General features: G+C 35.6%; 1 long non-coding RNA gene and 1 pseudogene across 1 annotated transcript in view; one reads left to right on the top strand and one right to left on the bottom strand.

The window, feature by feature from the left end:
* Nucleotides 1-26,252, top strand: part of LOC144234087 (uncharacterized) — a 266,372-nt gene that overhangs the window by 192,435 nt on the left and 47,685 nt on the right. The window lies entirely within an intron of this gene.
* Nucleotides 23,002-25,204, bottom strand: LOC144234102 (large ribosomal subunit protein eL8 pseudogene; annotated as a pseudogene).

The following is a 26,252-nucleotide window of genomic DNA, read 5'->3' as shown; positions in this document are numbered from 1 at the left end:
GAATGGGTAAAGAATGTGAAGAAGACCAGAGGTATTTTATTTCATTATCTTTAGGCCAATTTATCCTAGGAAGCAAAAACCAATCTAATTCATATATTCATGAGTAAAGCAATGGCAAAACAAATGAAAAACAATAACAAACTGTAAGAATAGAACACAACTCAATTTTCTTATGTTATAAAACTATAAAGCTTTGTTTACATAAATAGTGTCTGAATATTTTGAGACTTCAGATTCTTGACACATTTCAAGTTCCCAGAGTAAGGGTGAAGAAGACATCAAACGGTGAAAGAAAAAATTCAACAATAAAATCACTCTAAAGACAAATTAACTTTCCCATACAGCAAAATGAGTTTTAAAAAGGTGTTTCTAAAAATAAACAGCAAAAAGGAATTCACCAAAAAGATGCTGAGAACCCATGATATGAGACAGTGAGTGATCAAGGCTAACAGATGGGGGCACACTATGTTGACGTAGCATCTGGACATTTGGACCACATTATCAAAGGCTTTTATCTGACCAAATTTCTGTCCATGAAAGAGAGCCCTAGTGTTCCCAGACAATAAAGAATGAAGAGTCCATCCAATGCTTTAAAACCAGAGGATCAAAGTGGTTAATACTCTGGACAAAGACCTATTTTTCTTATATTTTTCATACATAAAATGATGGCTATAAATATACCTTGGATTTAAAATCATATAAGGAAATTGTAGTACTATATTTGGGATGACAAATTGTTTTCTACTGAGCAGTGTTTCTGGGACTTAGAGAATTAAGACAGAGAGAAGATCAATCTCAATATTTAAGGGCTAAGACTGAATTTCTGCAGATGGCTTTAAGTATATTTCTGAATGATAATAGTTACTCTATTATCAAAAGTGATATTTTTAAAAATAGTCCAAAAGAAGAAAAATTTGGTGAACTATTTCTCCAGCTTGTGCCCCAAGGATAGTTTCAGCTCTACATTGCCCATCAGGCTGCCATAAGTGCTAGAATCTTAGGATATGGCAGTTTCTAGGGAACTCTCCTCTATCTTGGTATATGGATGGAGTCTGAGCCACAGATGATAACTTTTCTTTTAAGATGCTGCTGAAAGGACAAAGCAGGTACAAGATTTTTAAGAAAAAGACATGTCCTTTCAAAACTGATGTTTTAAAAATTCTGCTATATCCAGCTATTCTGACTACTTTAATTGTTCTTAAACTTTGTAGGAATCCAAATCACTTGAGCTTTTTGAATAAATATCCCTGGGCTCCAGTCCAAAACTACTGAGTTAGATATCAAGGGGTGTCTCAAAGCTCATTTCTGCTTTGTGAAGTGTACAATGAGAAAACTTCTTTTCTACAGCTGAATTATGGTACAGTGCAATAAAGTGGGTTTTTAAAACTGATAACCACTCTCTCCTGCTTTTTCCCTATGAATACATATCTACATCTTCAGTTTTGTTGATGTATTCCCCAAAAAGGAGAAGTCAGTATGAGTTGGTATAGTAAAATATTTTTTTAATTATAGCACTTCTAGTTAGTTAAATTCAAGAATTGAGGTTTCTAAAAAAAGAGAAATAGAGTCATGGCCATATTTGGATCTTTGCAGTGATCATTGTTCTTTGTAGAGACCTGGTCTTTGTAGAAACCCAGATCTGAAGTCGGGGGAGTGGTCTTAAATCTCCAGGACTGGATTGTAACTACAACAAAGGAGAAGATAAATTTAAGATATTTGTATAGTAATTAAAATTTGGAACTATTGGCACAGACATTTGGGAGTTAGGATAGAGAAATGCTCAAGGTTACTAAGTTTTTTGGTCACCACTGCCCTCTGTGAACCTTCAGGAGCTACCAAATACAACTAACTTTTGGGACTCTAAGAATTCTTACAATTTTCTAATGATAGGTTTCTCTATTTAGGAAAGCTCAAGAATTGTCTTACAGTTTATTTACTCTTTCTGATTTTGGATTTCACATTAATTATATGAAAGTTGATTCATATATTAGTTTCTTTCTAAAATTTGTCTTTATTTCTACTTAGCACAGAAAATGAGATGAGTTAGAGAATGTTATTGATTCTGTAGTCATTCTTTCTTAGGATTGATGTTGTTGGTATTTTAGAGTTCCTCCCCCAAATAATGAGTAAATACAAATCAAAAGTTAAAACCTCAGGAATTTATAGAATTGAGGATTCTGGCCTGCCTTTACTTTCTGCACACATTTGAACATAAAAATGAAATTTTATACAAAATTTTGTTCTTCTGAGTGTATGTTCTTTAACCAATGTTCTAATTACATATTTATAAGATAGAGGAAATTGATTAACTACCAAAAACAGCCTAAAAAGGGAAATGACAGTCTTTCTAGAACACTCTGACATGTCTTGTGGGTTGTAGAACATGAAGCTTGCTTTTACAAAGGAAACTTTCATTTCTTGTATCAAAAAAATTAGACCACTGTAAAATGACTCCAGGGAGGGAATGACTTCACTCTTCCTAAGTGACTTTTAGTGATCATTCAAGAAAATCTAATATAAAATAAGAAATATAAACTTTTTAATCACAAATACACTTTTATTTTCATGTATTTTATAAATTATTCCAGTATATGCAGGGATTTAACAATCATGTATTTGTATTTCTCCATACAGCTTATGCAGAGGGTAAATAAGGAAATGTATTGATTGAACAGATAACATCCATCTATATTAAATTTGTGGTACATCTCATAATCTTAGTCAGTGATGTCCATTTTCTTCATCCCTTAAATAAAAGAACAAGATCATTTCACCTTAGTATATTCTGGAGTATTTTGGTTCACCCAGTTGCTTTCCATGGTGTCCATTTGTCACTCATTTGACTGACCTAATCATATAATCAGTGACCATCATGCACGTATCTCCGTGGAGGTTTTGTAGGGGGATTGAAGTTTGCAGCAGGTCAAGCATCCTGACGATGCACACACTAAGATAACAGCATTAACAGCATAGAGGTAAGATTCTGTGGAAAATGTGGAGAGTCAGAGACAGGGAGCAAATGTCTATGCTGAAAGAGTAGATGAGTTTAGGGCACTCAGTGAAAGTGACAACATTAGAAGGACTAAGAAGATGCATGGAATGACCAGTGCCAAAGAAGGTGAAAGCTTAGAGTCTTTTAACACCATGAAGCCAGTAACCACATTGGACACAACACTATCAATTTGTCCTCAGCAACAGCCTCACCTTTGGCACTTGGTATTCTTCATTGTACCCAGGAGTTGTCTGCAGGCACATCCCTTTTCTGGAATAAGTAGTCAGGTAAAGGGTTCCTCAAGTTAACTGTCATCAGACATGTCTCCCCAAATTCCATCCCTCTTTGGCTTTTACATTTTCCAGCCGGATTTCAAAATGAGAGTATAACAGGGCTAGGCTCTACAAACTGAGTTTCATACACCTCCTGAGTTGTTGAGGTTTCAGGGAAAATCTAGAACAGTGTCAATTTACTTTGGAAAGAAGTTAAGCATTAATTAAATGACAGATTTTTTAATTTATAGAATAAATATTTATGTTATTACATAATATTGTATAACAAATCAAATGCAACTATACTATGATATGGAATAAAATGTTTACATAGATTTTGAGACAAAACAGAAGAGGTTAAACTATTTTAGAACATATAATTTAAATTGAGAGTTTAGGGGCACCTGGGTGGCTCAGTCGGTTAAGCGTCAGACTTAGGCTTAGGTCATGATCTCATGATTCGTGGGTTCAAGCCTCCCTTCAGGCTCTGTGCTGACAGCTCAGAGCCAGGAGCCTGTTTCAGATTCTGTGTCTCCCTCTCTCTCGGACCCTCTCTCTTCCTTCTTTTTATCAATTAATTTTATAAGCATTACAAACGTTATGTTTATTTAACTTCATTTTTGAAATGTTGCTGGTATATAGAAATGCAAATGACTTTGTATCTAGCTGTGTTGCTAAATTCACTTATTAATTATAATAGTTCGAAGATTCTCTTTGAAGTTTATATATATATATGTATAATTATCTTTAAATAATACTTTTCAAATTTTTAGGGTTTAAATTTTTTTTCCAAACCTTAGTAGACTGACCAAGACCACCGGTGTAATTTTGGGGGGAAATGGCAATAGCAAACATACTTTGAATGACAGCAATTCTTTGACATTTTTTAAACAACTTGTTCTGTGGTTCAAACATACAGTAGGTTTTGGAGTCAATATACTATGCATGTTAGAGAAAAATGCAAGTTTTGAGGGCAGCGTTCTGAATACCTTAAGATAAATTTCCTAATTTTGTAGCTCAGACTTTCTATATCTTTATCACTTTCGTATTTGCTTGATTTATCAGTTTCTGAGAGAGATGTGTTGAATCTTCCAACTATAATTTACCTATTTTTTTCTTTTAGTAGTCATTTTCTCATTATTTGTATTGAGGCTATATTATAATATACATACAAATTTATACTTATCCTATCTTCCTTATAGATTGAATGTTTTACCATCATGAAATGTATTTCTTTATATTTACTAAAGTTTCTTGCCTTAAAATTTACTTTATCTGAAATCAATATAGATATGCCAGTTTTCTTTGCTTAGGGTTTTTATTTTTTCTTTCAAAATTTGATTATCATAATGTTAATGTATGCTTTATTTAAAAATTTAGGTTGGCATACTTTGTATTCTATTTAGAACATTTAGTTTCTTAATATAATCAAAGTTATATTTTTTTAAGTTTATTTATTTACTTACTTATTTTGAGAGAGAAAGTGGTGGGAGGGGCAGAGAGCAAGGGAGAGACAGAATCCCAAGCAGGCTCCATACTGTCAGGACAGAACCTGACATGGGGCTCTAACCCATGAACCGTAAAATCCTGACCTGAGCAGAAACCAAGAGTCAGACTCTTAACCAACTGAACCACCCAGGCACCCTGAATTCAGTTATATTCGAGTTTAAATTTACTATTTTACTATTTTTTTCACCACCGGTTCTATTTCTTTTTCCTATCTTTTTCTTCTTGATCTTGCTCTCATTTTTCTCTTTCTCCTCTATCTTCTTGTTCTTCTTCTCTGAGTCAAATGTTTGCTATTATTTATTTTTTTTTCAATTCATTAGCTTGTTAGTTATACATTCTTTTATTTTCCTTTAGTAGTTACTGAGAGTATTTAAATTAAAGTATAATAAAAACGTATTTTATTGCTGCTACACAGTGCAAAAATCTTAGATCATTTTAACTCTTTTTAACTCCCTCCCACCTTTTGGGCTATTTGTCATTCATTTTCATTCTACATATAATTTAAACCACACAGATATTAATAACATTGCTATATAGACAGTATGTTGATTTAGATTTACCTACACATTGCATGTGGGTGGCTCAGTCGGTTGAGTGTCCAATGTCAACTCAGGTCATGATCTCACAGTTCACAAGCTCAAGCCCCATGTTGGGCTCTGTGCTGACAGCTTAGAGCCTAGAGCCTGCTTGGGATTTTATGTCTCCCTCTTTCTCTAACCCTTCCAATTCATGCTCTGTCTCTCTCTCTCTCAAAAATAAACACTAAAAAAATTTTTTTTTAAAAGGTTTACCCACACATTTAACATTTCCATTGCCTTTAGTTACCTTCTACATTGAACCAAGCTTTTGCTTGGGTATGTTTTCCTTTCACATAAAGAGTTGGCTTTCATCTCTCTTTTAGAGGAGTCCATTGTAGAGAGTTGTCTTAGGTGTTTTTCAGTTTTGTTTTTATTTTTTGAGAACATTTTTTGCTGCATATAGAATTCTAAATAGTCATTTATTTACTTTAACCGCCTTAAAGGTATAATTCTATTTTCTTCTGGCCAATATGTCTGTTGAGAAGTTAGCTTTCAGTATTATTGTTGCTCATTTGAAGATAATATGGCATTTTTCTCTGGCTGTTTTAAAGATTATTTTTTAGTCTTTGACTTTCAGAAGTTCAGTTATGGTGCACATATCGTGATCTATCATCTATCTATCTATCTATCCATCCATCCATCCATCCATCCATCCATCCATCCATCCATCCATCCATGTTGGGATTTGTAGAGATTCTTAAATCTGCAGTTTGACATATTTCATCATTTTGAAAATTTCTGGATCACTGTCTCTTTACACATTGCTTCTGCCATTATTCTCTGTCTAGTTTCCTCCTGGGACTTCAGTTCACATACTAAAACTATGTATATTGTTTCTCAAGCTGTTTTTTATATGTTCCATACTTTTCACTTAGCTTTAATATGGACATTTTCTGTTGACCTATCTAATGGTTTGTTATTCCTCTCTTCTACTGTATGTAGTCTGTCATTAAATCTATATGTTTCTAAGAAATCAGCTCTTGCATTTGATTAATTTTTAAACATTTTTATAGATTTGATTTGGTTTTGTAATAGATGCCAACGTTAGGGTGAAATTCTCCATCTTTTCATCTATTTTTCTAAGCATTTATTACACTGACTTTAAAGTCCTTTTCTGATAACTTCAATATCTTGATCACCTGTGTATCTATTTTTATTGCCTTTCTTTTATTCTGGCTTTTATCATTTTGTCTTGTCTCTTGGCATTCCTAGAAGTATTTGATTGAAGGTTGAATAATATGTATGAAATATGTTAGAGCTTTTGATGCTGTTTAATCTTTCCAGAGAGGATTTACTTTACTGTCTCACAGGCAATTACAATGAAGCAATGTGGACTGGAATTGATGCAGGTTTGTGAATTCTACCCTAATTTCTTCTTATTCTTATGATACTGTGCTGAGTCTCACTTGGAAATCTTGGCTGTTTGTCAGGAGGAGACTCCCCTCCTCCTTGGGGTACTCAGAACTCCAATTTTTGTGTCTTTTAAAGATTTTTGCCAGAGCTCTGCCTGTCTTTCCAGACTCTTAGACAGGACTCCCTCAGTGTTGTTTTGTTTTTTGTTTTTTATTTTTCCTGTGGAATCATTTCCCTGTAGGTTCTGCCTGCCTTGATGGCCCTGAACTGCAAGTTTTGCCTCCCCGGCCTTGGGCTACTGCCAAAAAACTCATCTTAGTTCCTATGTTAGAAGCCTCTTTCTACTTTCCTGTTCTCAACTTAAAAAAATCAGCAAATGTCTCAAATGGAAAAGTGCTACAGAACGTAATGTTTACCTCAAGGAGTTTTCTCTTCTCTCTGTAATTCTACTTTGTCAGGTCCTATCTCTTTTGGTATGTCACTGATGCCTTCCAAAAGATGCTTTTGTGTTTTTGTCTGACCTTTCTAATTGTTCTGGGTGGGAGTTTTGGTCAACCACAGCTATTCCACCAAATTGGAAGCAGATATCTTAATTATATATTTTCTTTTCATTAGTGTATTTTCAGATATAAAATTTCCATTTGGTTCTTCTTTATATCTTCCATTTATTTACTGAATTTTTTTTTTCATTTTTTTCTGAGAATGTTTATAATTGTTCATTGAAACTTCTTTTTATTAATGATAGCTGCTTTAAAATCCTGGTCAAATAATTCCAATATCTATGCCATTTTGACGTTGTGTCTGTTGGATGTCTTCTCTCATTCCACTTGATATTTTCCTGGTCCTTGGTGTAAGAAGGATTTTTTTATTGTATTTAGATTATGTTGATCAGTCAGACCAGCGTAGGCCCTGCACGCGCAAGCACACAGTCTCTGCAGATACCTACCCTCCACAAGGGGGAGCCATGTCATTACTGCTGGGTTACGGTGGGAATCCGAGCTCTGCTCACGTAGCCCTGATGTCAGTACCTCAAATGACAGGCCAAGGAAAGCACATTTTTTTTTCTGGAATGTGTCTGATGTTGTCCAAAAGGTTATGCCCTACGTGGCCACTCCTTTCCAGGTCCTTTGGCTGAAGAGAACAGGCTTTTTCTATTTTGTTGTATTTGTTTGTTTGTTCATGCTTTTTTCCCTGTACTTACTGTTCTTTCCAGCCTGTAAAAATCTCCAGTGTCTAGGATGGGATATTTAAGAGGCAGAAAAAAAACCCTCCAAACTTGCCAGGTCATTCCTTAAATACCAAGGTCCCTAGAAAAGCTGCCTTCTTTTTTTTCATCTTTTTGAATCTTCTGGATGTTTGTTTCGTGTATTTCGTCCAGGACTTTTAGATGTAAGAGGCAAGGAAGAATAGGGTGTAATGTCTACTCTATCTTATCTAGAACTGGAAATCCTCCTAGACAATGAAGATAAAAGATATTTAAAATTATCTTCCACTCAAACATTATTTTATGGCCTTTTAGTTATTTCTACAATATGAAGTTCCTACAGCAATCATGCTCCTGAGTAGAAGGAGCACTTAGGCCAGGGTGATATAGATTCTAGCATCTCAGCTCATGCCCAGAGAATTGCACTCTAGTGGCCACAATTCTTTTGTTTCTTTTATACAATGAAGCTCACTGTCCTATTTTTCTGGATGTAAAATAAATCTTTGTTCACTAGAGTAAATTTTTAAAATTCCTATTTTATTTAAGGCTATAAAATTGCTCCACATCCCAACTCGCAGGCAGGAAAATATTTTTTGTTTTGGTATATTTCATTACATTATTTTTTAAATTATTTAAGAATTTTCTTTTCATTCTAACATTTAATGTCTTAATAGCCTTCTCATTTAAATTAAACAGCCACAACAAATTTCTGGACTTCACATTCTTCTTTACCTACCACCTATCACTTACTTAACCTTCCAGCAAAGTTGTCAAAACACTTCAGTCTCCACCTCATCACGTGATATTTGCAAGCTGTTGCTGTCTGGTGCTTTCCATACAACCTGACTTGGACGTCCACAAGGTCACTGATGACCTCCCCGTTTCTAAATGTAGTGGAAACTTTCTGGACTTTACTTTGTTTGACCTCTGACCAACATTTGATTACTGTTTCACATTTCCTCTGCCTCTTCCTTTTATTTGAAACAAAAGCAATATCTCTATCTGCCCCCACCCCCCATGACATTTTTTAATCTTTCTTTTTCTCTTCTTACTATAGCAAAAATACAAAGTCATAGAAAACATTCAAATCATATTTAAGGAAAACTAACATTTGCTATCTTTATCAATTCTCAGTGTACTTTTTCAGAAGATAGCATGGTTAGATTACTGCTTTTAATGTTACCAAATAAAAGCTTTATATTTGACATAATAACATTTTCATATATTTATAAATATATTTATAATTCATAGTAATTCTTTTACTGCCCCTTAATAATCTCCCTTCAGACAATGTTAGCCCATATGTTAAGAAAGTAAAAGAGGGGTGCCTAGGTGGCTCAGTTGCTTAAGCGTTGAATTTCAACTTAGGTCATGATCTCATGGTTTGTGAGTTCTAGCTCTGCATTGGGCCCTCTGCTGTCAGGGCAGAGCCTGCTTCAGATTTTCTGTCTCCTTTCTCTCTCTGCCCCTCCCCTGCTCATTCTCTCTCTTAAAGATAAATAAACATTTAAAAAGAAAAGAAAAGGGGCACCTGGGTGGCTTAGTCGGTTAAGCGTCCGACTTTCGCTTAGGTCATGATCTCGCGGTTCGTGGGTTGGAGCCCTGCGTCGGGCTCTGTGCTGACTGCCAGCTCGGAGCCTGGAGCCTGTTTTAGAGTCTGTGTCTCCCTCTCTCTCTGACCCTCCCCTGATCACGCTGTCTCTCTCTCTCTCTCTCTCTCCTAGAAATAAATAAAAATTAAAAAAAAAAAACACATTAAAAAAAAAAGAAAAAATAATTTAAAAATTATTCCCCAGTTTTCTGAGTTTCAAAATAGACTATTAAAACTTACATTAGAAAAATAGTTTTGAGAGGAAAAAACTTTGAGTTTTGAATTCAAGCTCTATAAGTTACACACTTTTTCAGTATTTTCTGACTCATCCAAATGGTGTCCTATCTATATAGCTGTGCAGTTTGGAAACCCAGAAGTCACCTGAGCACCTCATGCCCATATTCCATTAACTGGAGTCCTATCAATCATATTTCCTAAACATCACTACTTTATTCTAATTTTCCTTGTCCTCACTACCATCATCCTCCCTTAAACTACTAACATCTCTCCTCTGGATTTTTTTCTATTATAGATACTATTCTAACTTACCTCCACCCAAAACTTATCACCCCCTATCTATGTGGCTCATCTCAAAATGGCTTCCACATTTACAGCTAGAAAATCCTTGTAGAGGACACATATTATATTATGGTCTCCTTAAAACTCTTCAGAAGTTTTTCATTGGTCTCATGGAAGAAAAAAAAATCTGAATCATAGTTTACAAAGCTCTACATATTATGCCCCCATTTTAAGTCTCCAGCTTCCTTTTCATTCCCAACCACTCTTGTTCAGCTTAAGCCAGACTGGTTTCTCAGCTTACTCCCTTCTGATATGGTCAAGACCCCATTCACACTCACTGAATCCACTTCCTGTGCTTTCTTTAAACATTTATTCTTAGATGGTTTATTTTTTCTGATTTTTATTATATATTATAATTTGAAAAAAAATTAATTTCCCAGATCCTCTTATTGCTTTGCTACTTTCTAGAAGGATTTCCTGTAATTTACAAATATAAAACCATATCATTCTTAAAAAATAATAATTATGTTACATACTTTACAATATTTATTCTGCTTACTTTTCCCCCTCTTGTTAAATTGTATTGGCTAATAATTCTAACAATGCTCTGCTATAGTGGAGAGAGCAGGAATCTCTTCTGATTTTCTAGTGTTGTGTCCTCAGCCATCATTGTGACTTTTGATTTTATCTCCTTTCCAAAAGTCACCCCAGATCCTGTTAGCTTTTTTATTCCATGCTAGTTTCACTTCATATGTATCCCAAGTAATTCGGGGGTGGAATTCCCCCTCACTTGAGTGGATCCCTTTTCTTTGATGTGAGAAAAAGATAAAGCTTAAACAGTAAGCATTGTTTCACTTAAAGTTCTATAAAATTCCTTTAATAGTTGACCATATTCAATATGGATAGTGACAATAATCAACAGTTGATTGCTGTTTATTCAAAATGCCTTCTTATTAAAAATCTCTCTATAATAAGCACTTTTATACTTAAAAATCTATGTGTGTGTTTTAAATGACTTCTTAAGGTATATTCTTAGAAATTATGTTCCGTATCAAATACAACATTTTTTAAAAAAGACTATTGATAAATATGGCCAGATTCTCCAAATTGCTTTCTGGAATTTTTCTACTAATTAATAATCCCATTAAAATGGGCTTGATTTTCACGTTTTTCCTGCCATGAAAGAGGTAAACAGTCCTAGGCTGCTGGGTCAAGCTTGCTGCTCATACTCCATTATGGTTTTGCCTCTCCTTCCCTGTGCCTCTTCACTCTCCCACTGCACATGCATAATGGTGCCCAGAGGTCGGGTATGACAAGGATACTGGGCTTGACTCAGGAAAGGTGTAGACACAGAAGAGTTAGCTGACTCCCGGTACACTAATAACAATATTGGTGTTACTATTTCTATTCCTGTTTGCTTTTGGCACAAACGACAGCCATTTCTGGAAGATCTGAACCTGTTTTTCACTGCCAACATGTTCTAATGATCACTGCAAAAATGCCAGTTTTAGCTACAGAGGGGAAGATTTTTCCAATTTTCTCGCCTTTAGGGGCAGAAAGAGGGGGGAAGTACTAAATGAATGTGAATTGTAAGCCAGTTAATTAAACATTCTTCCTTCTCTGGCTTTATACCTTCACCCAAATCTCCTGTGCTGTACTGCTCGGTATAAAAGTTCCCTATTTGCTCTTTAACCAGGTTTTTCTTCTTAAACTGTGGATTATATCCTCATCACATTCAGCAATAGTGTGGGCTGTATCATTATATTCATATGAAAATAGGAGAGAAGTGCCAGCTTCCCTTCTCCTAAACCACTCTGCTTGCAAGCATTCTTTGATATTTCTGAAAGGTTTTCTAGGAGAATAGGTGCTTCAGACAGTCTCCATTTCATTTTCTCTGTTCTCTGGAAGTGGCTCTGGTCAAGACCACACTTAGAGAGCTCAAATGCTATTTGGAATTAATTGCCAGAACCAAGTTCAGCCAGTCACAAGGCAACTACCTCTCTCTTGGAGCATTCTGTGAATGGCAGTGAGGAGGTTAATTGCACTCCACAGTCCCCACGGCCACCTGGCCACGATGTTCACATTTATTTCAGCTGTGGCCCTGTCAGGTTGATTACATAGTTAAAGTCAAGACTCTTTTGTATAGGTTTCTAGAGTGGTTCAGCTGCTTAGCTGCCCGGAAGCATTAATAACCTGGAGTCAGAGTGACAGGAGAGTTCCTGGCCCCAGTTCTCTACTGGGAGCTTCCTCCACTGTCTGTCTTTGAAAGAGCAACTAGAAAATGTGAAATTTACTCATACCATTTCTTCTTCAATAATAAATACATGTACTTCTCAGTGAGGGCTTACTCTTTCCTAGAGGTCTTACATAAATGATCTTCAATTCTCACAACCTTGCTAGATACTCTTTTAGTTTTTTATTTTTGAGGTGCGGAAAGCATGGCTCCGAGAATTTAAGGGGTTCTACAGGACACATAGCTAAAACTGACAGAGCCAAGATCTGATTCAGGATCGCCTGTCACCATAAGGTGGGCTCTTCCTCCCAGGAAACACCCTCCCATAGTCTTCATTAGCAGCTTTGTTGAGAGCATCCTGTCCAGTATTAATAATCAACAGGATAGAGGGAAGCATAGGGAGCCAGAGTTCAGAGAAAGGCAGCTGAATATGTTAGCACTGGGAAAGAGACATGGCATTTAAATTTAACTAGAGATCGTAACGTAAGAGAAGTTCATTATACTTTAAGCCTACTATTAGTACTTCACAGCAAAGATATAAACTGCTCTGCTCGGCTTCTGCATTGGCTCAGCAACTTTAACGCCTCTCTCATTGTGTTCCACACTGGGAACTATATAGGGCCCTCCACAGACTGTGCCAATCAGATTATGCTATCCCTCCACTTACACACCTTTAACGATTTTTCATCACCTTAAGAATTAATTCCAAACTCCTTAAAGTGGCAAATTGAGTTCACACCTTTCTCTGCTCCCGATTCATTTCTCCATCCCATCTTTTTTCTAGCCATATGCATTATTTGGAGTTCCTTGAACAAACCTTCTTTGCCTGTGTCTCTAAGACATCATATCAGCTGTTGCTTCTGGCATGAAAGTCTTCCCTTATTGAATTCATCCTGCACTCCCACTTCTGTTTTCAGTTACACAGAACTTAAGAGTCACCTACTCTCAGAAGCCCTCCCTGACTGGTCATCCTGACTGAGCAGCACACAGCATCCTGAGATGTGATTTGGTTTACTTGAATTCTCTTGGTCTAGACCGTGGACTCCTTGGGAATGTGTATTGCCCAGAAGCACATATTAAGCTGTTAATAAATACTGAACACAAAGAATCAGGCAAAGGTTGAATGATCTAATACCTAGATTCTTATCTTTCTTGATTCGAAGAGGTAAAAGTCTTCTGGATTACCAGTTTTCCCACAAAGGGATAATTAATTTTGAATCAGTTCAACCTCAAGTTTTTATTGAGCTTTTACTACAAAGCCTTCTTGGAGTCCTATATCTCCAGTAAATAAAAATTGTACTGTTTATCTAAAAAATAGGGCTTTGATAGACAAGGTTACAAGATAAAGTTTTTGAAACAAGAATTTGCTTCAAATAATGTGAAACATGTATTGCTGCCAAATTGATCATCTTCAGCAGTTTGTAACTTAAAGTCCTGATTCAGATTATAAGCTGATATTTGCTGTGATACCAGGTGCAAAGAGTGAATTCTCATGTCCTCTGGAGGACTAAAACAATGAAAGTCAAATATCTGCTTAAAATATATCTTCATATGAGAAAAACCTTTGAAAACAATATAGTTTAGTTGGCTTCAGATCTGTTCTTTCAAAAATATTTTTCTTCTATATGAAGCTAGAGAAAGTAAAGAACAGGTTTGGTTTAATGAAAAAATTTGGTTGAGCCTGAAATTAGCATGTACATAATTCAAAATGCCTTATAATGGGCAATACTCTTGTGTCCTGTCATAGGTTTAGCTTAAGTGATTTAAAAATGTAGGTGCCACTGTATTGTCTTATACAGAAATATCAAATAGAAGTGGTTGAACCACAGTATTGGATTCCAAGAAGAAGTCTGGACTTTCAGTGCAAACACTACCACAGACTGTAATCCACCAACGGAATGAGGTATAGACTCCACAGGTAAAGATAATGGCAGGAATAGAGAGTATTACTTACACATTCATGGAAAGTCTGTTCACCCTCCTAATTCACAACATCCTTTTCTTTAGGACAGTACTTTAACTCCTTGATGCAGAAAATAATTAAATGTAGTATACATACATTTTTCATTTTCTGAATAAATTTTTAAATGTTAACAAACTAAATTAAATATATATAAATTATTTGCACAGGTATTTCACATTTGTGAGTTAAAAAAAAATGAATCTTGAGAAAGAACAAAGCTGGAGGCATCACAATTCCCCTTTCAAAATATACTATAAACCTGTTGTAATCAAAACAGTATGGTACCTGCACAAAGCCAGACACATGATCAATGGAATAGAATAGAGATCCCAAAAATAAACCTACACTTGTATGGTCAATTAATCTTTGACAAAGATGGCAAGAATATCAATGGGAAAAAGTAGCTTCAACAAATGGTGCTGAGGAAAATAGCTACATGCAAAGTAATGAAACTGGACCACTTTCTTTCATTATACACAAAAATAAACTCAAAACAGGTTAAGAACCTACATGTGAGACCCGAAACCATAAAACTCCTGGAAAAAAACAGTCAGTAATCTTTTGGATGTTGGCCTTAGAAACATTTTTCTAGATATATCTCCTCAGGCAAAGGAAACAAAAGTAAAATTAAACTTTTGTGACTATATCAAAATTAAAGGCTTTCGCACAGTGAGAAAGTGATAAGGCAACTTACTGAATAGGAGAAGATATTTGCAAATGGTATATCCAATAAGGGTCTAATATCCAAAATATATAAAGATTTTACACTACTAAACACAACCCACAAATAGTCTGATTAAAAAATGGGCAGAGGACTCAAACAGACATTTTCCTAAAGAAGACATACAGATAGCCAACAGACACATGAAAAGAAGCTCCATATCAAAAATAATCAGGGAAATGTAAATCAAGACCACAATGAGATATCACCTAACACTTCTCAGAATGGCTAGAATCAAAAAGATAAGAAATAACAGGTATTAGCAAGGATGTAGAGAAAAGCGAACCTTCATGCACTGTTGGTGGGAAGGAAAATTTGTACAGTCACTGTGGACAACAGTATGGAGGTTCCTAAAAATTTTAAAAATAGAAGTAACATATGATCTGGGAATTCAACTACTGGATATTTACCTGAAGAAAATGAAAACACTATTTTTTTTAAGTTTACTTATTTATTTTGAGAGATAGAGAGAGACAGAGAGAGAGAGAGAATCCCAAGCAGGCTCCACACTGTCAGCACAGAGCCCTATGTGGGGCCCAAACTCACAATGTGTTCATGACCTGAGCCAAGCAATGAGATAATTACCTGAGTGAAAAGCAAGAGTAGGACTCTTAACCAATTAGCCCCCAAAACACTAATTTGATAAGATATATGTACCCCTATGTTTACTGCAGCACTATTCACAATAGCTAAGATGTGAAAGCATCTTAGTGTCCATCAATAGATAAATGGGTAAAGAAGATGGGGTATTTATACACACACACACACACACACACACACACAGACACACAATGGGGTATTTCTCAGCCAAAGAAAATAATGAGATCTTGCCATTTACAATGGCATGGATGCACCTAGAGAATATAATGCTGAGTAAAATAAGTCAAAGACATAAAACATACGATTTCATTTGTATTTGTAATTTAAGAAACAAAACAAATGAACAAACAGAAAAAGAGACAAAAAAACCATCTTAAATACAGAGGACAATCTTGTGGTTGCTGGAAGGGAAGTGGATGAGGAGATGGGTGAAATAGGTGAAGGGGATTTAAGAGTATACTTACTATGATGAGTACTGAGTAATATATAGAATCGTTAAATCATTATATTTTACAGCTGAAACTAATATAACACTGTGTGCTAATTATACTTAAATTTTAAAAAATAGGAAAGAGTAAACTGTAAAAAAAGTAAAAAAGCAAGCAACAACAATAAAATGAGTAGAGTTGATCAGTATAATCAAACAATAAGCAAACTTTACTATAGTTAAAGAGCTTCCTCATTAGTCGCTTAACCCATGCTTCTCAGTCTTTTGAAAAAGCCATTGGCCTACTTGACTAGGAAGACTTTATAGAGGCTCACTTTCTGTAGTTTGCACAGAGTTCAAACTCATATCATTTGTTTACCAATATAACAGTATATTATTAGATATGCTTCTCTTTTTGTTTTTAATTTTTTTTTAATGTTTTATTTATTTCTAGGAGAGAGAGAGAGAGAAAAAGACAATGTGAGCAGGGGAGGGTCAGAGAGAGAGGGAGTCACAGACTGAAACAGGCTGCAGGCTCTGAGCTGGCAGTCAGCACAGAGCCCGACGCGGAGCTTGAACCCACGAACCGCGAGATCATGACCTAAGCGAAAGTCAGACGCTTAGCCGACTAAGCCACCCAGGCGCCCCTAGATACGCTTCTCAAATTGCATAGTGCCCTCCCTCTACTTCTTTGAGAATTATGTCAGCTTTTGTAATACACAGAAATTTACCCACCACATAGCCAATCACCAGACTTCAAAAGATATGCTTTAGATGAGAAATACTTTGATGAGATCAGCTTCTACCCAGAGTCATGATGCAGTCCTGGTCAAAACGTTTATTAAGGGAGGGAAACCCCATTCTACAGGAGAGGCTGCATGTAGTGACCAACACTCAGGAAGGAACTCATGATATGTAAGTCCACTTACTCAAAGGGAACAGAACATAAGTGGAAAATTGGGAAAGCACCTGTTATACAATTTTAGTTTCAGCTTTTTCCTTGAACTTCAAGAATTTTACTTTGTCTCTGTGCATACTTATATAAAAATCTGGTGTCCAGATAAACCTTCACTTCTGAATATCATAAAACGATTGTTATGCTTTTAAAAATAAAATATTAAAAAGCCTTCATGCTCTATCCTTGAATTTAGTTACATGACAAAACTTCATTAAGTGTTAGACAGCTAACAATCCTGATTAAATATTTGAAATTTGAAAAGATGAATATTTTAGCCTTTTTTCCCCTTGGGCATTTTCAATTTGGTTATCTGTTTACTGTTTCATTAGGTGAGCCATGTAATCAGAGACCCATAGTAGCTATAGAAATTACTAAGTTTAATGATTCAGGAATTCCCCTGAAGTGAAAATAATAACTAAACTGAATAATCTAAATTGATTAGTTTTACTTGTATGATAACAGCTCTTGAAACCATAATATTAAACTTTTCACTTCAATATTTTCCATTAATTCATTTCATGTATATCCCAGGATCCAAAAACAATTCTGCAATTGCAGTTTAGCATTTCATTTTAAAAAAATGCTTTTGGCTTTGTCCTTTAGAGACTTTTATCTTTTATAATGTAAAATCATTAGGTAAGGGCCATCTCTCTGATTCCTGAATTATATACTAAAGCACTGTACACATTATACAGATGTCTGTCAGTGAGTCCATTCTGGGCATCCTATTAAGAAGTAAGCTATTAGGCATTGTGAAGGATATGAATAGGTGAGCAGAAAATCTGTTCTTGGGGAGTATACAATTTCTGATTTTTGAGAAGACAACATATCAAATAACTATTTTTTAAAAATATGTGGCAGGTTGGGGTGATTAAAATATAAAATATAATTTATATACTCAAAAGAATATTGTCATTCAAAGGCCATTTTGGCAAGCTGTCCATTAAGTCTGTTGATACTGCCTCATATAATAATTTTAGAATGCTGTCATTTGGCTTCACTTTCCTAGTGAGTTACGAAGCCGCATAAGAATACCTGTTTCTTGGGGCGCCTGGGTGGCTTAGTCGGTTAAGCGTCCGACTTTCGCTTAGGTCATGATCTCGCGGTTCGTGGGTTCGAGCCCCGCGTCGGGCTCTGTGCTGACTGCCAGCTCAGAGCCTGGAGCCTGTTTCAGAGCCTGTGTCTCCCTCTCTCTCTGACCCTCCCCTGCTCACGCTGTCTCTCTCTCTCTCTCCTAGAAATAAATAAAAAAAATATATTTAAAAAAAAAAAAAAAAGAATACCTGTTTCTTACTAGGACTTGTTTTTAAACATGAAGATACTATTAGCCAGTTTGATTGACTTAACTTTTGATTAACTTAACTGTCTTAAAACTACATTTCTCAGCCTGAAAATGTTAAAATTATACATATATGCTCAAGCATCTGAGAGCAATTTCAATAAAGCCATTACCAATATAGAGTTACCTTAATATAAATGTATGGTTTTTTAAGGTAAAAATTTTGAAAGAAAATATACTAATGTCTTCAAATATATCTGTTTAATATGTATTTATAATATTTAAATTAAATGTGTGTNGATTTAAATAACAGAAGGAAGGGGCAGGGCATTCCTGATAGAGAAAGAAAATTTAAAAAAAAAAAAAAGAAAAGAAAATAGTGGAAGGAACTAAATGACATACCCAACCACAGACAGGAGACCAGTGAACCCTTGAAAAGATGATTGGAAATTGATGGTAACATATTTGATACAGAAGGTAAAAAGAGTGGAAAAAAATCAAACAACTAAAATTTTCCTAGCTTGGGTTATTGTGCCCATTAAAGAATGAGAGATATTGACTCCAAAATAAAGATAGTGATTTTGTATGTAGAAACATTGAATAACATAATTTGAAAGCTATAAAAGACTTTAGTTATTACCTAGTTACAGCACCCATCACCTCTCTTTTTAGCAAACAGATAAAGAAGTTATTCAACCAAAACCTGAAGACAGCCAAGAGAAACAGAAATCAACCCTTGATATTTCCTCTTTGGAATAGGAGTACGTCTTTCAGATGAGATCTGGCGCGTTCAGAGTGGTATGGCAGTAGGCAGGAGTATGCCTTTCAAAAGAAATATTCTAGCAGTGGGAGTGGTGATTTGGCATAAAATAAAAAGTTGGATGGGAGAAGTTTATCTATGTTCACAGGTAAAGGTAGAAACTCAGAATGTAGTACTTTCATAGTGTAGGACATTGAATAACTAGACAGAGCAGAGGTCCAGAACACCGCCACATCTACTAGAGAAGAAGGTGGAAGCCATGAAGTCAGATAAGGAAATTTCTTAAAGTGAAAAAAAGGTTAAAAATTAAAATATATATACATGTATTTTATAACAATGAAAAAAATCACTAAAGCAATAAACATTCTATAATATTAAGGAAACTTAATTTATAATTTTAAAACTCTCAATAGAAAAATTTTTGGGCCCAGGTGGTTTCACTGGTGAATTCTACCAAATATTGAAAAAGTAATTAACACCAATTCTACACAATCTGTTTCAGAAAACAGAAGAGAAGGGAACACTTCTCAGCTCAACGTATGACGCTAGAGTTACCTTAATATCAAAACCAGACAAACAGTACAAAAGAGGAAAACAGCCCCGACACGGGGCTGCAACCCACAAACCGCGAGATCATGACCTAAGCGAAAGTCGGACGCTTAACCGACTAAGCCACCCAGGCGCCCCAGTCATAGCCTTTAAAAGTTACCAAATTAAAATTTTTTATATAAAGCCATACATTAATTAGAAGACTAACATGAGCTGCCTGTGATGTACATCCTTCTCCACAATTAATCTTTGCACATTAGAGAAAAAGCATGGATTGTTGAATTAGATAATTGAAAGCTTTATACAAAGAAACATTAAGCAATATCAAGGTCTATTTATATTTATCAAACAATTGCTGATTTTAGTTTCAAAAATCTTATAGTAAAATAAATGCATTGTAAATTTGGAATAAGTCATAATATAATGAGATTTCCAATTTTCAAATCAACAGTAAACTAATTATAAAACATCCTGAACAATGTGAGTATGCTATCTTTTTAAAATCAATGGGAATGTGGTAAGTCAATACATACTTTCATTATTTCAAATTCTCATTTAAGAACTTTGAATATCATTTTGGCAAGGACAGACTCAGAGAGTTATGAAAATTTATTAATATATAAATAATGAACAGATGTTATGAAAAATACATACATCTCCAAATTAGATAAACCAGTCTTGCCTCATGAAAAACCTTGCACTGAGGTGATTGTACTTCTCATGTTGATAAATGTATTGATAGTTTACAGTGATGAAAACAAGTCTTCTGTGTTCTTAATCTTTGCTTTTACTGTTAATTTGTTTTATTGTCCATTATGTGGAAATGAAGAGGAAGGAAGGGACTAGAATAATTGAGTTGGTCAATAGTTTGTTTTGTTGCCACAGACTTCCTATTTTGGATGTCAAGAGAGACCCTTCTACCTCCATCTCTATTGGCCAAGTCTATGTAACTGGGTCTGCATTTTGTTTATTCTTTTTAGTGCTGAAGTCCTTCCTGGAGAGCAAGACCTGCTCCTCACATCTTGCTTACTCTCACAATGTTGTTATTCTGGGAGGATGGACTTCTTAGGAACTGGTCTCTTGCCCACCACTCCCAGTGAATTATCCATCTGGTAATTGCTTCCATCTGCTATTTGACCCCTGATAAACGTGAATGAAACTTAAAAACATTATTCTAAGTGGAAGAAGCCTGTTACACAAGACAAAATAGTATGATTTTGTTTATATGAAATGTCTCTAACAGGCAAATCTATAGAACAGAAAGTAGGTGAGTACTTGCTTAGATCTGTGGGGATGAAGATACAAGAGTGATGGCTAAAAGATAAGGAGTTTCTTTTTTGAGATAATGCAAATGTTCTACAATTGACTATGGGGATAGACAGTTTCACATGTCTGTGAATATACAAATAGCCATTAAATGATATAATTTAAATGTGGTGTATGAATTTTCTGTTTGTGAATTATATCTCAATAAGGCTGTAGTTAAAAAAAAAAAAGAACAAGCAGAAATGAAAAAAAATATTGATCTCTGTTGGAACGAAGTCTAAATTTACAGCATCCCTGAGAATGCTTCCTAGTAACCCCTTGCATCTTTGTTCTTCTCCTTCCATGCCTGCCCCCACTACACATACACACACATGCACACACACATCTTATTCCCGGTGGTCCCAGCTTCCTACCTTTCCTTCTGATCCACTGTTTCACGGGTCCTCATATACCTGGTAGTTGAGTTTTCCAAGTATTTCTTGGTTTGAGATGTCCACACTCTTTTCAGTGCTCTCTCTAAATTTGCACAATGTCTACTCACATTTAAGGCTGTCATAGCTGAGACTGTTTTATTTCATGATAAAAGTAGTATGTTTATTGGAACTTAACAGACTTACTCCATTCAGAGATGTGGAGAAAGGTTTACACTACAGCAGCAAAAGTCAAGATATGGGAAGGCCTTAGCAGTTTTTAAGAAAATAAAGTAACTGCTAAAGCAGCGGTTGGGTGAGTTGGACACTAGAAAAGCAAGAAGGGACAAGAGTGTGGAGAGGGCTTTGTATCCCATGCTGAGCAGTGTGGGAAGGAGATCACTGAGTGTTTGGTAACTGTCAATATAAGAAGACTTTTTTGTCTTTGTATTATTTCAGTACTTTTTGATAGTTTCTAAATCTATTCTCAATTTGTAGCATATGGTCACATAAAACTAATTTTCTTCCTTTGAAATGATCATTTCATGTTTTAAAACCATCATTAATTTAATTTTATACAACTCTAATAGTTATCATGAGTCACATTCATTATCATCATTTTTATTATGTAAGTTTTTGGGTTAAATATTAACTAGGCTTTTAAATTTCTAGCTAAATATTTTATCACAGACCCTTTGATTTCATGCTAGTTGTTTTGTATCCATGACTGAGCAACCTGAATGTTTCCAAATTTTTGGCACAAAGGCAGCATAATTTAGAGATAAAGAGCTTCTTCAAAAATTTAAAAAATGACAATCTATAAACATAAAATTGCTAAATGAAACTAATACAAAAATCTTAGGAATCACAGTGATCAGATTGTGAGATTGATTAATTTGCAAAACATAGCCATATAAGCAAGGTGTCTTTTAGTCATGGGCTTTCTGTCGTATTTCTCCTGACACAATTTTAATAAGATTCTGACAGGATCCAGAGAATCAGTTTTTATCCCTGCCACTCCATTTTCCCTTCAACCCATTTAGATAATTATTAACTTAGCTATGCTAATTATCATCACTCTATTTATGACCAGTCTCTAGAACATTCTCAGATCCAAGTGGTTTCTACTTCTCCTTAAGTCCTAGATGTTTTCATTGTCACTCACTTTTACTTCCTACTCAGTGTCTAGTACACCTCATATGTATACCTTATATCCTTAATTATTGATAAGCTACTTCAAGTCCTGATCATGTTTTTCTCCATCCCCCACTGTGCTTAGCAGAGCATCAGCAAAGAGTAGGCACTCAAGTGTCTTCCAAAAATGAATGATATATTTTTCTCATTATCCTCTTTTAAGCTTCTCTCTCTTACAGCAATTTCTCCTTTCAGACATGTACTGAGATCCCTTTAGAAATTATTAGCATCCATTATATCTCAATGTAAATTATCAAATATCTACTTGGTGAAAGAACTCTTAAGAGGATAAGGGATGGACAGAGTAGAAAAGACCCTCAAGGAGACTATATGTATGTTGATAATATATATGTTGATAACAGTAGGTTATGTATAATCTTTCAAAAAAAACAAAGATGATGAAATTAGAGATTGTCATAGATATGTTTTATACATCTTTGTTACCAATTTTTAAAATTGAACTAAAAGAAAGTTTCAAAGGATGACTAGAGCCCATCTATTTCATATAAGCAATCTGGACTTGTCTGTTTTTACAAAAAGAATGTCTGTTTTGTGCTATTTTGACTTTTTTTGAAAGAGAACTTTTTGTAACTTTTGTGTACAGAAAATTCAACAGCATATGCTCAGCCCAATTTTGTGGCTAGTTCTTTAGCCTTTTCCAACTTGGCAATGTGAACCACTGCCTTTGGACCCAGGAGGTGGCCTCCCCAGTGACAGCAGATCTCATCATATCTGTCACTGTAATTGGTCCTGATAGCTTCCACCTGCTTAGCCAGAGGTATACTTTTTTTGTCTTCTGAGTTAACCTGTGTGAAGGTGACAGTGGTGTAGGTCTTCCTGTGGACCAGATGCCCTAGCCTGGCCTTCTTCCCGTTCATAATACAGTAGGGAACCCCCTTCTTACAACACAGGGCACGCAGGAAGACAATCAGCTCAGTGGGATCCACATCCTGTGTGATCATCGCCAGCTGAACCTTCATGTTTTCCACCAAGTTGGTGACAGTATTAACCCCAGCATGAATGACAGGTGACCCCAGCAAAGGACATCACCTTTGCTGGTGGCTTTCTTCTCAGCCTGGAGCAACAATCTCTGCCCCTTCTTTGTCTCTGGTCTGTATCTGTGGGCCAGCTTAAGCAGTTGAGTAGCCGTTTGGTGGTCCAGGGCCTGGGTGAACTGGTTAACTGCAGAAGGCACTTTTAGACATTTATAGGGAACAGTCCTTTGCCACTGCAGCCTGATGTAGTGGGACAATTTGATAAAGCAGACGAGGTCCCTTTTGGGCTGGATATCCTGTCTAATACCAAAGTTGTTGGGCTTTTCCTCAAATAGGGGATTGACCACCTTCTTGGCCTCCTGCTTCTTCATGTCAGCAGGGGCAGCATCATCCATCTTGCTCTTAGCCTTCTTTCCTTTCAGGATCTTGAAGGACTAGACCTGTGCTTTGATTTTTAAAAATGTTTCTTATTTGAGTATAATTGATATGCAGTGTTACATTAGCTTCAGGTGTATTACAGCTTAGTGATTTGACAAATTCATACACTGTACTGTGTTCACAAGTATAGCTACCATCTGTCCCATTAGATCGCTACTGCAACATCATTGACTGTATTCCTTAGGCTTTGCTTTTTATTCCTGTGACTTGCTCATTCTATAACCAGAATGAGTATCTGGTATCTGTATCTGTATCTGTATCTCCCTTTCCCCTTTACCCATTTTCCCCCCACCCCACCCCTCTCCTCCACCCCCACCATCAGTGTGTGCTCTGCATTTATAGCTCTGATTTTGTTTATTCTTTTTTTTAGATCCCACTTATGATTGGAATCATATGGTATTTGTTCTACTTTCAACTGATATCATTAACAGATGGGTTCCTTTAACTTGGGGTCACAGATCAAACTTATTCATATTATCTTTCTCTAATCAAAATTATGGTTTTGGTTGACAATTTAAGCAACTATTTTTTAAACTTATTTAAAGCTTGGTTAAATTAGTTTCTTTAAACTTTTGAAATTATCAGTTTCTATATAAAGTGTATGGCTCATGATCTCAGGATATATACAGCTGTTGCAATTGTTTTTAGTGCCTCATTGTCAAGTGACATAGAGGAGGAATTTGGTGGCAGGCTTTGGAATTCTTTTTTTGTAAACTGATATGCAATACGTTCAAAAATAAAATATCTAGTATGTCCATAATTGGTAATGAATTTGGGATACGCAGTATTATTGCTACATTTATAAGTTACCCAACAGAAGGAAGCAAATTCTAGATCTTGCTGATCTTCATCAAGATTTAATAGGTAACTTGGTTGCCCTGAGGCTTTCTTGGCTGGTGAACAATCTTGGCTGATGGAAAAAGATTCCTTTGAAATGTTGTGGATTTGTTTTATAATTTAAATTAGTCAAGGACAAGGAAGAATTGAGGACAGAGGATAACTCAGTTAAGAGATGGACCATTGCAAAGGAGGAAGAATCTTGTAACCTAACAACTCTGGGAAATAAGAAACTTGAGCAGGTGAGCCAGTATAAACCCAAGTGTTTAAGGATTTAAGGTGTAAAATAAGAATCTAAGAGAAAGGACAGACCCTTTCTGGATGGTTAATCATAAAATACAAAAATTAGCTGAGTTCAAAATCATTGCTTAAAGTAGGAAAGTGTGATCTTTTAGGGGGTTAAAACCTGTGGCAGGCTATCTGAAAAAAAAAACAGCAGTATTTGGTGCTGCTAGGACAGGCAATATGGAGAGGGCACCTGCTGGTGGGGATTTCTCCTCTTCCAGCCATGTGCAGCAGCCTCCACTAGATTAACAGTCCTGGCCTCCAGCCACATACTTTAGTCACTCTCCCCATGAAGAAGCAATGTGCTGTCGCTTAGTTGGATCACAGGTGTTGATTCATTTCTTCCCTGGGGTGGAGTGGGGGAGGGGTAATCTATAGAAAGGTATCATTTGGTGTTTGGTGATTGCATTTCTCCCCTCTTTGCTCCAGATGAATGTGAGGTAAAGATCCTTTCTTTTCAGGACAGAAAAATTGTTTTTACAGAAAAATTACAATAGTATAGAGTTCCCATATAGTTCACACTGTTTTCCCTTTTAGTAACTTCTTGTAGTATTAATATGCTGCATTTGTTACAATTAGTGAACCAATATATTGATACACGATTATTAAATAAAGTCCATACTTGATTCAGATTTCCTTCTTACCAGTCCTTTTTTCTTCTACTGAGAACATCATGTGACATTTAGTCATTGTGTCTCCTTAGACTCCCTTGGCTCCCACAGTTCCTCAGACTTTTCTTGTTTTTGATGACCTCAGTGGTTTTGAGGATTATTGGTCCTATAATTTGTAGAATGTCTCTCAGTTGGGATTTACTGGTGTTCTTCTCACAACAAGAATAGGTTATGTGTTTTGGAGATGAAGATCATGCAGGTAACATGCCATTCTTACCACATTATAAAAAGGGACAAACTGTCACCATGATTTTCACTATTGATGTTGACTTTGATCACTTGACTAAGGAAGTACTTGTCAATTTTCTCCACTTAAAACTTGTCCCCTTTCCATAACGTATTATTTGGAAGGAAGTTATGCACATCCCACAGTTAATAACTAGGGAGGCCTGCTCCATTTCTATGAGGATTGTTCAATGTTAACATTAAGCATCTGATACATGTATTATACAACATCTTTACAAAGGTGTGCTGTTCAGTTACTGGGGATATTTATTAACTTATAAGGCAACTGACAGAATATTGTGGTTTGGGTAAAGGTTCAGAAATGGGTAAGAAAGAAAATGTATTCTTTCATTTGCTGGACATTTTTTGATTACTATGATTCTGGCTTCAAACTTGATGCTGTATCAAAGCCTTGCACTCAAA

Source organism: Crocuta crocuta, unplaced genomic scaffold (genome assembly GCF_008692635.1).
Source record: "Crocuta crocuta isolate KB4526 unplaced genomic scaffold, BGI_CrCroc_1.0 scaffold518, whole genome shotgun sequence".
Taxonomy (NCBI): domain Eukaryota; kingdom Metazoa; phylum Chordata; class Mammalia; order Carnivora; family Hyaenidae; genus Crocuta; species Crocuta crocuta.
The sequence above is the reverse complement of the archived record's forward strand: the minus strand, read 5'-3'. Positions and strand labels throughout refer to the sequence as shown.